Source organism: Mytilus galloprovincialis, chromosome 2, assembly GCF_965363235.1.
Source record: "Mytilus galloprovincialis chromosome 2, xbMytGall1.hap1.1, whole genome shotgun sequence".
Taxonomy (NCBI): Eukaryota; Metazoa; Mollusca; class Bivalvia; order Mytilida; family Mytilidae; genus Mytilus; species Mytilus galloprovincialis.
Genome location: NC_134839.1, coordinates 99,436,316 through 99,450,066, shown reverse-complemented (window position 1 = coordinate 99,450,066; position 13,751 = coordinate 99,436,316). Strand labels below are relative to the sequence as shown.

At 33.9% G+C, this 13,751-nt stretch overlaps 2 long non-coding RNA genes across 2 annotated transcripts; both read left to right on the top strand.

Annotated features, from left to right (window-relative positions):
- Window positions 1–1,071: 1,071 nt before the first annotated feature.
- LOC143065088 (uncharacterized) lies at window positions 1,072–5,110 on the top strand. Its single transcript, XR_012975398.1, has 3 exons — window positions 1,072–1,359; window positions 2,845–2,945; window positions 5,088–5,110. It is a non-coding gene; the product is annotated as an uncharacterized LOC143065088 (long non-coding RNA).
- A 4,748-nt stretch (window positions 5,111–9,858) lies between these two features.
- Window positions 9,859–13,151, top strand: LOC143065087 (uncharacterized). Its single transcript, XR_012975397.1, has 2 exons — window positions 9,859–9,960; window positions 11,494–13,151. It is a non-coding gene; the product is annotated as an uncharacterized LOC143065087 (long non-coding RNA).
- The last annotated feature ends 600 nt before the right edge of the window (window positions 13,152–13,751 follow it).

Genomic DNA, 13,751 nt, shown 5'->3' with positions numbered 1-13,751 from the left:
CACAAAAATCAACATAAAAAACCTAAGACTTAGCAACACGAACCCCATCAAAAACTGGGAGTGATCTCGGGTGCTCTTGAAGGGTAAAAAGACCCTGTTCACATGTAGCACGTACAAAGTAGTGTTTCCAACTTCACGATTTAGAAACTTTTGATTTAATATGTTCTGAGTGAGCAGCAAGCCTCTAGCAAGGGTATCATGATAGGAAATACAAGCCCTAGAATATCACGTAAACTGTGTGACATACTTTGTATGCAGTCGATGCTGGAATGTTGAGCACTTCATATACAAATGGGAAAGAAATGGAAAATTCACAATTAGGGAGCTGTAATCAACTCTTTTGTCGTGAAGCTTTGTTTTAAACCGACCATCATTGTCAATTTCTAGATGTTAATCAAAATATAGGACATATCTGTTGTATCCTTTATCGCAAGTTCAATGGGTTAGATACGATCAACATAATAACCACATTATGAATTATTTAGTGAGAGAACATCATCTATTTAGCGGAAAGTAAAGTTAAAGGATATTGCTAACCATGTGTTTTGTTTGAATCCAAAGTGTATCCATCCCTATAGTTAGGACAATATACTTGTTTCGTCGACCATTCTTTTTATGAAACAAAGCAGGACCAACTCTTTCGATTTGTCTTTTAGTTTGGAATGGAGAATATAATCGGATTCATCGGATATAAAGTTCCCATTCCGACCGCACGTGGCTGCGTATTTATACATCCCATACAGCTAAACGGACACCCTCTGTCGTATGGGATTTACTGTCTGATTGGAGAAGTCCAGCTGATTACATTTCAGTCATGTACACTCGTCTTATTTATTTCAAATTTTATCTTAATTTTGAATACACATTTGTTGCTTTGCTTATAAACAAAAGATGGATTTCTTTCTGAACCATGCAGTTAATGAATTTTACTGGGACGTCTCTTAGGTGTCCACGTATGAAAAAATGGCCTTTATATTTCTTAATACATATGTTAACCTTCATCTGAAATTAGAAACTATAATAACATCATACAATGTATATTTTAATTTAAAAAACCTATATTCAGGAGATTAAAAACACGTCAATCTTGCTGGTGGTAGGTAATCCTTAAACAAAATACATTTAAATTGTTTTATGGAATAAGTAATACAATACTACGTATATTATTTTCATCGATCATAGTACGTGTAATATAACTTATGTCAAATTTGACAATACAGTTATAATACTTTTAAAGAAACATTGCGCTGTTTCTGAACTTTGTCACAAAATGTTGGAATAAGTCTATCAGAGGAAAAATAACCCATGATGGCAACCCAAGAAATTGATATAAATTCAGTTATGAAGGATATGAACAAGGTGTGTGAGTATTATTATAAATGAGTAATAGTGTTTGAATTAAAGTTATAAGTAACATAACATTCCTTTCACTGTTTATTTCAATTAAATTATGAATGTGAAATTGTAATTTTGACTTACTTCCAAATTTTGTTCATACACAATTTAGGACATTCTTCGTAAAAAAAAATAGCTACATATTGTATACCATTAGGAAGTTTGTTGAAACATTTTATGAAGTACAAAATCCAAAATTATCTGTACCGATGGAATCAAACCGTTTATAAGGATATGAGGCGTATGCGTTTGGTATACACTTGGAAATAACTATTAAAACAAGTGAATAAAACTGTGTTTTGATTTGACTTATTCAAAAATAATATCCAAGAAATAGTCAAATTTACGAGAAAAAAAAAAACCGAACAAAAAACGATAAACGACGAAAAGACAAACAACATTACACAAAACACAACTTTGAAAACTAAAGACTGATCAACACGAACCCCATCAAAACCAGGGGGTGATCTCAGGTGCTGTGAAAGGGTACAAAGATATTGATCCACATATAGCATTCGTCGTGTTGCTCATGTGAGTACAAACCAGGTGATAAGTCTTATTCCGTTGGTCATTTTCCAGGTACATGCAGGATTGCCGGTACAACAATTGAAACATATCTGTCGTCATCTGTGAAACTGATGGATAATGGCTTTTGCAGTGTGTTAAATACATTCCACCTTGATTAATTGTCATAGAAAATTAATTATTTTTGTTATTCTCTTTATAACTGAGATTGTAGTTTGCACATATGCTATGATGAGTTTATTTGTACATATGCTGAAGTTACTAAAACATTCATATACAACAGTACTTATTATTTATGTATGTACCTGTCCCAAGTCAGGAGCCTGTAATTCAGTGGTTGTCGTTTGTTTATGTGTTACATATTTGTTTTTCGTTCATTATTTTACATAAATAAGGCCGGTAGTTTTCTCGTTTGAATTGTTTTACATTGTCTTATCGGGGCCTTTTATAGATGACTATGCGGTATGGGCTTTGCTCATTGTTGAAGGCCACACGGTGACCTATAGTTGTTAATGTCTGTGTCATGTTGGTCTTTTTTGGATAGTTGTCTCATTGGCAATCATACCACATCTTTTTTTTATATTAGATGTATAACTTCTTAACAGAAGCAATCATTTGGAAAATGAATGTGTATTATCAAGATATTAACGCAAATATCAACGTGGAGTATTCTGTCATAAACAAACATCTACATTTGTAAATAAACTATGTTTCATAAAAATAATTTAGATAGCCTCACATGTTCATACACCAGCATCAATTTAAAAGAAATACACCTCGCCAAAATAAGTGCACGCAACTTTTTACTGATATACCAATTCAATGTATTTTAGATTAAAAGAGCAGACTTGAACGAGTTGAAAAGTCTATCAGCTCCTCCGAGTGGTGTTATTAGGGTAATGCAAGCAGTGTGTCTACTTCTAGGAAATAGCAAGTGTTCCTCTTGGACAGATTCACAGAAACAACTCAGTGACCCAAACTCTTTTCTACAAAGACTTAAAAACGTAGACAAAGACAACATACGGGTAAGCTTACTAACAAAAGACAACACTAGAAATACGGAACATACGGGTAAGCTTTATAGCAAAAGACAACACTAGGAATACGGAACATACGGGTAAGCTTACTAGCAAAAGACAACACTAGAAATACGGAACATACGGGTAAGCTTACTAGCAAAGACAACACTAGGAATACGGAACATACGGGTAACTAAGCTTACTAGCAAAGACAACACTAGGAATACGGAACATACGGGTAAGCTTACTAGCAAAAGACAACACTAGAAATACGGAACATACGGGTAAGCTTTCTAGCAAAAGACAACACTAGGAATTCGGAACATACGGGTAAGCATTCTAGCAAAAGACAAAACTAGGAATACGGAACATACGGGTAAGCTTACTAGCAAAAGACAACACTAGGAATACGGAACATACGGGTAACTAAGCTTACTAGCAAAGACAACACTAGGAATACGGAACATACGGATAAGCTTACTAGCAAAAGACAACACTAGAAATACGGAACACACGGATAAGCTTACTAGCAAAAGACAACACTAAAAATACGGAACATACGGGTAACTAAGCTTACTATCAAAAGACAACACTAGAAATACGGAACATACGGGTAAGCTTACTAGCAAAAGACAACACTAGGAATACGGATTAAAACGTATCTATACATATCTCGACCAATGGGGAACAAACGACAAAGATTTACAAAGATTGTCAGCCAAATAATTTTTGAATGAACCATACGTTTCTTACAACGAATTTTATGTATCATATATTCTAACCATTAAGGTTAGACAGCAAAAAAAAAGTAAAACAAAAAATGAAAGGATAAACCAGCTTGTAAGTGGTTTGGCTGATCAAAACTGAAATGACGAGGGGAAGTGATAACAAAGATAGTTTTCTTCCTTCCTATTCAGATGACCACGTACTCAATTGTTGTCATTTGTTACATATCAATGCTTTTTTTGTTCTGTATTTATTTAAAACTTTTTAAGACTCTGTGCGATTTAGAGACATGGCTTAATGGTTTTATTCAACTAATGAAACACACGCATGTATATATACAATTAGGGGCTAGACGAAAAAAACAAGGTCATATAAATTTGAAGCTAGATCAAGGATCAATTCAAAATCGACTGGAAATCATAAAGGATATAAAGTCTACGACTTTACCATAGCATTGTATCCCCTATAATCAAATAAAAGCAATTGGAATTGCATTTATATCACTAAGTTTCTGATGAGGATACCATACTTACACGTTTAAAGTTTTAGTCAACAATTTAGTAATTTCTTTAAAACATAAATGGTATACTGTGCTTTGGGCTGGTGGGGAAAACACATTTGGTGTATCAAAACAAGTTTCGTATAGTTCTGCAGAGAACAATCTGAATACAGTTTAATTTTATTCGTTCATAGTGTGTTAATTTACGTTTTTTTGATTGAGTTAAGCCTTCCAATTGATATTTTATCGTGTGGTTTTCTATGTTGTGATGTTATGCTATTGTTTCAGAAAAAGGGAGAAAAACGTTTAATCCCGCTGCAAATGTTTGCACCTGTTTTAAGTCAGGAATCTGATATACAGTAGTTGTCGATTGTTTGTGTAATTTATACGTGTTTCTCGTTTCTCGTTTTTTTATATAGATTAGACCGTTGATTTTCCCGTTTGAATGGTTTTACACTAGTAGTTTTGGGGCCCTTTATAGCTTTTTGTTCGGTGTGAGCCAAGGCTCCGTGTTGAAGACCGTACATTGACCTATAATGGTTTACTTTCATAAATTGTTATTTGGATGGAGAGTTGTCTCATTGGCACTCACACCACATCTTCCTATATCTATCTAAAGCCATTTTAAGCCTTGCAATTCAATTACATGTTTCAAATATGTCAATATTTTGTTACAACATAAATTATATGGATTTTGACCAAGATTGAAAGAATTAAAATTCATCCCGTTGTGATTCCAAGGGAAATTGAAATTTACTGTTAAAAGGAGCAGTACCAAAATATCACATGACAATACACATGCTTAACTTACATGTATGTGATTAACATTTAATATTTCTGTTACTTGTTTAAATAAAATAAGATAATGCTATATTGCAATAAGACAGCAAACTTTTCTTTGATTTTGTAATACTTTATTTCAGCCAAATATAATGACTAGAATTCGTAAAACTTACACCAGTGATCCAGATTTCACCATTGAAAGAATGATGAGCATTTCAAGAGCAGCAGGATCATTGTGTAGATGGGTTATTGCAATGGATCAATATGATAAACATTTGAAAACTTCATCACAGACAGAGAAAAAGACAACAGAAAAACAAAACAAAAGTGATAAGTTTTCTCGGTATTCGGTATCAACATTTGGACATATCTGGAAATATTTATAACAATAAATAGTTTTTATATACTATTACACCTAAACTTTTTTTTATCTGTACATGTATATTGGTCCATTTCTGCACAAGGACAAATATTTTCTCACCAAAATGTTATCAAAATGCAAAATTTTGACAACTGCTGTGAGTACATACATGTATGTCGAATGCTGTAAATATTTGAAAGATTCTTGAAACGAGGCGTCTAAACGATGTCGGACTGAAAAATATGTAAAGAAATTAAAAAAAAGGATGCAAACATGAGATGTATTTAACATCTCTATCCAGTGCAGTTTATTCATTTGGCGTATCACAACTTGACTTGCGTTTTCTAAATTTTAACTGATATTTAGCGTCTGATTAGCGGAGGAACAGCAAGTAACTATTTTGAAAAGTATTTAATTTGACAAGTTTTTTGAATTCCACGACCTCCTAGACACTGAAGTCAAACACCCTTCTTCGATACCTGTATTTATAAGTTTTCTGACTTCAAATGCTCTGACTTAGACTATATTGATGATTTATTATTTCATGCATCATTTCAATTTTTTAAATTATGATTTTCAAGATCACAGACTTGACACAATGTCTATGATTTCATTTTTTTAAAACTTGTATCATTTAACTACATATGCATACCTATTTTGTTTATATTTACGAGTTATAACGTAAACTAAAAAAGCCTATTACAGCAAAATGCATTGAGTGTGTAGGTAAAGGTACTATCTTTGGTTAGTTTGCTTGTTAGCTCAACCGCGAAGTCATTATTAGGTTAGGTGTACTACCCTGCGTTAAGAGTAGACTAGTCCGACAAATAACCAATCTATCTGTCTGTACAACTAGTAAACTCTTACAGGAGGGAAGTATATTTTTACCTAATAATGAATTCACGATTCAGCTAACAAGCAATCTAGCCAAAATTATAACCTTTACCTACACACTTAAGGCATTTTGCTTTTATGTCTGTAGAAAACTACTCTTATAGTATCAATTTTAGGGTTTAAATCACCTAACTAATTGTGTTTAAACTATTCTAATATATATGTTTTCAAGTACGTATCCCGTGTACTTTTCGGAAATTTCACTCTTAATCAGTCACTCAAATTGAAAATTATGTACGTTGGTTATCATTCTATGAGTATGAAAAAATAAGGAGATGCGATACGATTGCCAATGGAGACAACTAATCACAAGAGACCAAATAACGAGGTGTAAAGCCCCAGTCACACTGTCACGTTTTACTACGTTTTAAAATGCTACGTTTTAACTACGTTTTGAATAAAAATTACTAGGGCGTACTAGGTTTGTGTTACGTTCTTATCATGTTTTGCTACGTATAAGAACGTGTAGACCCACGTTTCCACCACGCATTGATACGTTTCGATACGTAGTAAGCACGTTTTGTTACGTTCCGATAGGCTTTGTTACGTATTTACTAGGTTTCTACTTTGTTTCAATTTTCGCTGCGTTTGTTGTTGAATTTTCAAATCATACGGGGCAGGTCCCGTTTTGAACAAAGGATCACTACGTTTCGATACGTTTCGTTACGTATATTCCCGTTTCGCTACGCTTTCAAAACGTAGTAAAACGTAGCTCTTGAAACGTGACAGTGTAACTGGGGCCTTTAAACAACTAAAAGAACTATTACCTTCATCAATGAGCAAAACTCAAAACATCAAAAGGAACTATATCTATATTTGTGAAAGGTCCAAACGTAAAGCATTTTAAACAAAACAAATAGATCAATGGCTTATCTGTGATAAAAACGATAAACAAAAACATATATGATAGACAGAAACAAACGACAAACACTGAACTACAGGCTTCTGAACGTACAAAATGGATCAAGGTTGAATGTGTATGTGAATGCTTATACCATTCGCATGGACAGATTTTGTAAGAGCACAACACTTCTATTCTGATGATAGTGCAGTACAAGTGCATGCTGGACTGGATTTAAATATTCATTCATATGTTACCGCTCTTGTTGCAAATGTTCTCGAGATATTTTTCCGCATGCGTTAACACAAATTTTCGGTACTCATGATTTGTTATCGATATTTTATAACGAAATTTTATATAACAAGAGTCTAGGAAAAAAACGTTTTTTTTTCTTTTTGCACTCGACGATATCCGCGTAATTATACGATATACGTAAATAAAACAAGGTCAACTGGGTAGAAATATCTGCGGCAACATAACACCGGAATGACTCAAGGCCATTCGCTGTAAAAAAAAATAAAAAAGAACCCACAAAAAACATGATTCTGGGCAGTTCTAAATTGTATGTATCGACAGGATGAAGGACCATAAGTGTTTAGCAATCATATTTTCGTGTTTTTATTACTAAAACAAAAAAACACAAATAATGACAGTAGTATTCAAACTGCAGAGATTTCACAACTCTACTGAATTGCTGAATAAATCATTATGCTTAATAAAAGGATCGATTAGATTACATTGGTCGTATGTAAATAAAGACAAGAAGTGTTAAACACTTTCGGTCCAAAGTAATATAGTTTTCGTAAGAAATTATAGTTATTGATTTATGAAAACAAACAAAAAAAGAAAAGAAAAAGCACATGTATTTACGGGTGCATAGTATAACAATAAAAAAACACCCAAGTTGTCTCATTGGCCCTCATACCACATCTTCTTATATATAAAAACTAGAATGTCCAAACATATTTAAGACCTTACCGCTACCGCTAGTCTTTAAATACAGATGGCTGGATAATAATATCGAATCTTCAAATAATTTAAAGTTTGATATTTAATAAATCCTGAATATAAAGAATAAATAAACCAAAGATTAGTTTAAAATCTGTATTGCTGTGCAAATCTGGACCGCGGGGAAACGACAATGCGACGACTGTCGAAATTGAATTGTCTTTCTTTAACCATTATACTGCAGTCTTAAACTTTATATTACGATGTCCAAAATCTGAATTAAAGATTACCGTTTCTAAAGAATTTGATGAACAGTTTGGCTATGAGAAATTGCTTTAATTTAGACAGGAAAGATCATAATATATGATAATATCAATATCTTTGGTCATATATGGTGCCATGGAGTAGTTCTATCATATAGTAGAACCCATGATATAGGGAAGATGGTTAATTTGGAGGGGAAGTATATATGGATACTCAGTCTCGTCCGAAAGGAATGAAGATATTAAAAGCAATGCCTCGTGGAAACGAGCGTTATATTATTAAATATTATTTAATGTGATTTGTTTTTGTCTTATAATTTTTCGATCATATTAAGCATATTTAGGTTGTTAGAAACCATGTTGAATAGAATATCGACACTATCGTCCACATAAAGGGGGTCTTGGTGATTAAGTTGTCTTGTTGGTCCATCTACAGTATCACTAGTCCGTCATCACTGAAGTTGTGATGGAGTTTTCCTGCCGAATGTTGGTGGTTCTCTGGGCATTCTTGCTTCCCATATTCGGCTAGAATTTTACAATTTAAACACACACGTAAACACAATAAACGAATTTGATAATTGTTTTATTTGACATAAATATACTAATCTATCAATATTTATATCAATTGCTAATTCGCTGGGTCTTATAATTAGTTCGAGGACATGGACAACAAGTGGCACGACGTGCATGAAAACAGAAATGAACATAACCGCTTTTTTGCTCGCTGAAAATTTATGAAAATATTCTATAGAGCGGATACATTTTAGTTCATTTACATGAATTTCCCCACGCCTACTATATGCTACTAAAAGCTCAAGCTAAAAGGGAATGAAAAGGGCTTTGAAAAGGAAAATTTGAGGGACAAAAATCTGCGCGGTGAGAAAAAAAAACCCCAATAACACTATCTCTTCAGATCTGTAGTTGTAACATGTCATTATAGGGGGGATAGGAGGGGTTCTACTCCCGAAATCGGAGGGTAAAAACACGAAATCCCAGGCTCAAAAACACGATATCCCGAGGTCCCCAATTTGAATAAATTTTAAATCCAGACATCAAGAAATTCGAAAAAAGAATTCTCGGATCCCGAAAGGTTCAATCCCGAAATCCCGAGCTTAAAAACAACCGAATCGGAGTCCCGACAAAGGTCCTATCCCCCCTTATTGAGGGGGATAGGAGGGGTCCTGATCCCGAAATCCCGGGCTTAAAAACACGAAATCCCGAAATCCCGAATTTAAATAATGTAAATCCCGACGTCCCGAAATCCGAAGAAAATAATTACCGGATCCCGAAAGGGTCAATCCCGAAATCCCGAGCTTAAAAACACCCGATCCTGGAGTCCCGATAAAGGTCCTATCCCCCCTCCTCATTGTACTGAGGTCCTGTTAGTACAATGATTTCCCAATAAATACAGTTTGGCCAAATAAAAATATTTCTGTCAACAAATCGGGTGAAATTTGTTAGATAAAGTCCACCAATTATCCTAAAGAATATAAAAATGACATTTTTTTTATTGATTAAAGAACGAATAATACGTGTACACAACCTGTTTACATGCATTAAATATACACAATTCAAAACAATATTTAAATACCGTGTGTATTTATTGAAAATGTAATGTACACATATCACCATTAATATACCGTGATGTGATACGAACGCATTCGTGATCGATAGTTTCATATTGAAGTTATACCTCCATATAAACAGTAAGTACTATAGTCTATTTTACACAAAACAGGCAGAATTTCATTTTAAAATTATCTGGGAAGAAAATCAAAAGTCAATATACTCTCAGAAACAAAGATTATGTTCTAAATTCACTGTGTTCAAACGAACATAAAGTATTTATGTACTAAATCTCTCCAGATTTTTGTAAAGCATACATATCTGAGCACATTCAGATATGTACCTTTATACGATAAAGGCATCAGTGGCGGATCCAGAACTTTTCCTAAGGGGGGCCCGCTGACTGACCTAAAGTGGAAAGGGGGAGGGGGCGCTCCAGTCATGCTTCAATGATTCCCTATATAATCAATCAAATTTTTCCCATGAAAGGGGGGGCCCAGGCCCCCCTGGATCCGCCTATGGGCATAATAGAAAACGGCTTCATACATATTTAGGTACTGTTAGGCGCAATGACCATATCGATATCAATATACTCTCAGAAAAAAGATTTAGTAGTATGGTTGTCAATGAGACAAATATCCATCAGAGTTCAAATGCAGATAAAGGCAAAACATAGGTGTTACAATTCGGCCTTCGACAATGAGAATAAACAGCTGAGCCATGAACGCATGATACGCCCGTCGCGTTTTCAAAGAACAAAATTAAATAACTTCTCAATGTCATATCAGAAATTCATGAAAAACTAAAGGGAGGTTATCTTAATCAATATATATAAAAAAATTCACCAAAGTTTCATGACAACTGCTCAAAGCATTTTTGACTTATAAAGTTATTGTCTGAATACCGGAAAATCACCCCTTTTTATTAATAAAATCCCATAACTCGGAAACATACAACCTAAAATTTATAAAAATCCAAAGGGAGGATACCTCAATAGAAATTAACAATTCACCAAAGCTTCATGAAAACTGCTGAAAGAATTTTTGACTTATTACCCGAAAACTTGAAAATTCCCCTTTTTAATGAATAAATAAAGGCAACAGTAGTACACTGCTGTTCGAAATTCATAAATCGATTTAGAAAAAAACAAATCCGGGTTACAAACCAAAACTGAAGGAAACACATCAAATACAAGAAGAGAGCTACGACACAACAGAAACACAACATTAAAATGTAACACACACAGAAACGAACTATTATAACAATGGACATTTTTGCTGACTTGGTACAGGACATTTTAATAAATAAATAAAAAGAATTGGTGGAACCTGGTTTTGTGGCATGCCAAACCTCCCGCTTTTATCTAATAACCATGATAACTCGGAAACGTAAAATCTAAAATTGATATAAAAAAAAACGAAAACAATCCCGTAAACGGGCGTATAAAAAACTATAAAGCATAAGCTGTTGTCATATTGGCAACCATTCCACACCATAGCCCGTTCTTTTGTATGTATTTGAGTAAAGAAATGGGCTAATTTGAAACATATTCTACTTTTGAGGTCTATTCACTAAAATTAGATTGACCATCATTTTGTGCAATTCTGAAGTTAAGTACATCGTCAGATGAGTAAAAAGCAAAGGAATAACATGTTTTTTTCTTCATCTTGCAGTTTGGTCATTGCTTTTGATATCATGAATGTTAACCACCTTCCACCAGAAGTGTTAACGAATATATTTTCATGCTTAACCAAACTTGATTTATTAAGGAATACAAGTCAAGTTTGTAGCTATTGGAATGGAGTTGCGCTGTGTAGTGATTTGTGGATAATTCTTAATTTAATCAAATTCAGTGATGAGGATTTTGATCTATGCTTTCAACATTTTTCCCGCATCGGACAATTTGTTCAAAACCTGTTGATTAAAAGTGACCATCTTATGAAGTTGTTCAGCAACGGTATTAATTACGATCTTCCAAATATTGCAAATCTTCAAATTATCAATTACCTTCCTGGTAACGAGAGAGATGTCTGTCTAAATATAGTCAATTCATATCCGAAATTAACATCAATCAGACTGCGAATATTTCGTTCCGCAGACTTTGTCGGGTGTATAACAGTTTTCAACAGGGTTCAGTTCCGAGACTTTGACATATCTATATCCAAAGGGGCAAATGAAACAATATTAAATCAGTGTTTAGATCAGTTCATTTCAAAGCAAAGAGATTTAAGAAGTTTATCTATACAGTCGTCAGATGTACAAAACCAGACAATATGCAAGACATTACGACATGCTACACAGCTGAATGATTTAGTTTTAAGTAATTGCACAGGGATTGACAGTCAGTCTTTTGATGGTTTAATCAATCCCTGTCATTTGACATCAATTGACCTTACAAGTACAAATGTAGACGACGATGGAATTAACAATATTGCTTCAACAGCAAAAAATCTTAAAACATTACACATTTTGTTTTGTCCCAAACTTTCCGACGTTGGAGTAAAATATATCGCGGAACACTGCACAAGACTAGAAAATTTACAAATTTATAATATTCCAGCAGTTGGTAGTGGTATTCAGTTGTATCCTGAAACCCTGAAAGCTCTTGGGTCAGGGTGTAGTCAATTAAAACATTTATGTATGGTCAACTGTCCAAAATTGGATGATACCGGTATAAGAAATCTAGTTGAACACTGTACTGATTTGAAGTTTCTTGAAATACAAAGCGAATGTTTTTCCAATGATGGTCTATTAGCTGTATCAGAATACAGTAAATGTCTGTTTCATATAGATATAATTGGACTAGACTTTGACGTTACCACCATAGAACATTTGCTACTAAATCATCGACATTTACGATTTGTGTCAATCAATAGATGTGAAAATCTTGAAAAGCTGAACTTGATAAAAAACCAACAGTTATTATGTTTCGTAGAAAAACGACGTTCTCTCATTGAAAAACATAGTCATGTGAAAAAAATAGAATTTCTAAATTCGGACATGAATGAATCAAGTCTAGAGCAGCTGGTTACGTTTTGTCCTGACTTGAGGAGCATCAGTTGTTCAGGGAATGAAATGTTGGATCAAAAGGAGGAAATAGAAAACATATTCAGGAAAAGCCGCTTCTTAAAGAAAATCAATATGGGTGGACAGGTTTGTCAGCGCAAGGATTTTATATATAGACGGAAGTAAAGTAAAAATGCGATGTAAAGATACAAATTTGATATTTGCCTTATAAAGTGTATTACTATTTACCCTTATGATATGATAAATTCGATGCAACCTGAGTGTTCATTCAAACCTGTTAATCGTATTACAACATTTGCTCGGACGAATTCGTACTTTATTTGGCCTTTTAAACTTCTTTTGATTCAAGCATCACCGATAAGTCTTTTGTAGTCGAAGTGTGATGCACTCTGGAGCAAATACAAAATTTTGAAGATTTAAAGGTAAATCAGGTAGGAGTACAAAACACATTATCTTGTTTAGAGATATCTATAAAAAGGTTTTCCGTGGGGATACCGGTATGTCGACTTCATATGTGCAGATGGCACTGCACGACTTCTTTTTTCCTGCCGTAAAGTGTCAACCTCGAGTCTTAGGGTCATAATGGGCCACGTCGAAAATGTACAGTTGATAGAAGTAGGATTTGTACTATATGCTTCAATTTGTACATGCAGTATATAGTTAAAAATATATTACAAAATGTACTCTAATTTTCGGATGCTCACCATCCTCAGAGACATATAATACATTATTATATGTCTCTCCAATCCTTAAGATATTCACCGTTGCCAATTCTGAACATAAGGTGGTTTCAACACCTAGAGTTTATTTTAGTATAATTTCAATGTTTAAATAAGGGATAAGGCTGGTCGATATATACTGATAAATCTGTGAATCTGATCGACGCCTAATGGAAATACTCGCA